This window comes from Pteropus alecto, unplaced genomic scaffold (assembly GCF_000325575.1).
Source record: "Pteropus alecto unplaced genomic scaffold, ASM32557v1 scaffold24, whole genome shotgun sequence".
In the NCBI taxonomy this organism is placed as follows: Eukaryota; Metazoa; Chordata; class Mammalia; order Chiroptera; family Pteropodidae; genus Pteropus; species Pteropus alecto.
Window position 1 is genome coordinate 8,155,008 of NW_006439192.1, and position 2,373 is coordinate 8,157,380.

Below are 2,373 nucleotides of genomic sequence, written 5' to 3' on the forward strand. Positions count from 1 at the left end.
TTATAATAACTGCTTTAATGTTCTCATCTACTAATTCTATTATATAGATAATTATAAATCTGTTTCTATTGATATTTCTCTTCATTATGGGTCATACTGTCCTGCTTTTTTGTATGACTGGTAATTTTTATTGGAGATCAGACATTATGAATTTTACTTTCTAAGTACTGGATATTTCTCTATACATATTGTGCAGTTTTTTCCTTGAATGTGGTTAAATTACTTGGAAAAGTCTGATCCTTTTCAGGCTTACTTTTAATATTTGTATGGTGGGACCAGAGCTTTCTATTATCTAGTGCTAATTCTGCTCCACTGCTGAGATCCTTTACTTAATGCCCCATGAATTCACCGCTTTTCTTTTATTCTGGAGTGAACACAAACTATTCCTGGTCCTGCATAAGTTCCAGAGATTGTTTTTTCTCTTTTCAGGTGGTTCTTTCTGCCCCTTGGATACTTTCCTCATATACACACTGAACAATGCTCAGCAAAAAATTTGCAGGCAGCTCTGCCTCTGTGCACCTCTCTCTTCTCTCATGAATTCCCACTGGCCTAGGCGCTCTGGATTCCTAACTCTGCCTCTTAAAGCTGCCAGACTGCTGGGCTCCACCTGGTTTCCCCTCCCAGGCAGCAGCCTGGGAACACGATTCACACGGTAAGCCGAGAGACATCTTATTCCTTTCTCTTCTCTCGGGGATGACTGTTTTGTGTTGCTTGGTGTCAGTGGCTGAAAATCATTGTTTCAAATGTTGTGTCTAATTTTTTTAGTTGTTTCAGATAGAAAGATAAACCCAGTCCCTATTACATCATTTAGCTAGAAGCAGAAGATCTTGCGTTCTTTTTAAATGGGAGAAACAAATTTCTCTCTCTGTATAGCTTCTCTTGAAAACAAATTTCTCTCTCTGTAGCTTCTCTTGCCATAATTCTAATAATAGACTTAAGATAATCCTAACTAAATATGCTGCAAGATTTCAGTTGGATGTCAATGGTTCTAAGTTATCGTTCAGGAATCAATAAATTTGATGAATATAATTTTCTTGGGTAGAAGAAAATAGCCCATTGTGCATTTCTTGCGATGCAATAAGTTTATGTAATATTGAGCCACTGAGGAAACAGATTTTGAGGACCAGTTAACAAAGATCAACTCCTTTCCCAGAGCTGTAATTGACTCTTTAGTAGTTAATAAGTTTAATTAGTGACCTGCTATTTAGATATTAATGTTAATTCCCAAACTCTAGCTACATACACAAACACAAAGAGTAAAAAGCAGAATTGTTTCTTCAGCTGGAGGCAGAACTTTTTGAGCACATAACAGAAAAAGCATGCACATCGTCCTGGCTATATGGTCCTATTGTTTTGCTCTAAGTTTCATCTTTACCTTTCTGTAGGCAGTTATGCAGGATGCTTTTCATGTCTGTCTTTAACATGTCCTATTTTCATATATTTTTTACTCACTATAGTCCAAGTTTCAAAGATGATGTAATAAAAGGTGCATTGAAATCAGACAGATCTAAATTTACCAACCACTTGGTCATTGCACATTACTTTATCACTTAGTTTCATTCATATTCATCACTTAGTCTTAGTTTATTTCATCTATAAAAGGAATATTACCTACATCACAGAGTTGTCGAAAGAACTAGATGAGATAATTTAGTGCATGAGATGCACTAAAGTTTTTAATGGAATATATGTGTTAAATAAATGATAGATTTTTTTCTTTTCAATTCAACATTCCCTTTTCTCTTTTATCCTCTGTTTTTTGAAAAGAACCATCTTAAAATATTCAAAATGAAGAAAAATTCATCTTAGTACTTGAAGGGGCTACAAAGCGAGGTGTTATTTATAAAGATGCTCTAAATGCATTTTTATTTCTATCCACCTTTGATTCCAAATGCAAATATCACTCAAATGCAACTATCAGATAAAATAATCCGTAGAAAATGCCAGCTCAGGAAGTAAGAACTATGCCCTCTGAAATAAGCAAGCCAAAGTCCAAGAAGTCACTTTAAAAACTTCTATTAAATCTCTATCTAGTACTAATATTGGCTTAAATTTAATGCAGGAGGTAATGGGAGGTCATTCGAGTTGTCTCAAAGTTTCAAAGAACTTTTTTGCATTTCTCAGAGTAGATCCAAGGACCTAATCCTCATATGCAAAATAAAGACATTTGATTAGATAACTTCCAGCTGTAAAAATTGTTGATTAGCTAATTATTTATTCAAGAGATCTAGCTCTTTAAATTTATCTCTTATAGATCAATTTATGTCAATTCAAGCCTGGTGGAACCACACCATAAAGAAAAAAGTGTTTTGCATTTTATCTTGGTTTGTACATAGTGCACTTTAATAATAATAATAATAATAATAATAATAA

The 2,373-nt window shown here is 34.0% G+C and overlaps 1 long non-coding RNA gene across 1 annotated transcript in view; it reads left to right on the forward strand.

Moving 5' to 3' along the window:
* Positions 1–437: 437 nt before the first annotated feature.
* Positions 438–2,373, forward strand: part of LOC112483343 — a 99,169-nt gene continuing 97,233 nt past the window's right edge. The window contains exon 1 of the long non-coding RNA XR_003047620.1: positions 438–652. This is a non-coding gene — a long non-coding RNA (uncharacterized LOC112483343). The remainder of the gene's footprint in view (positions 653–2,373) is intronic.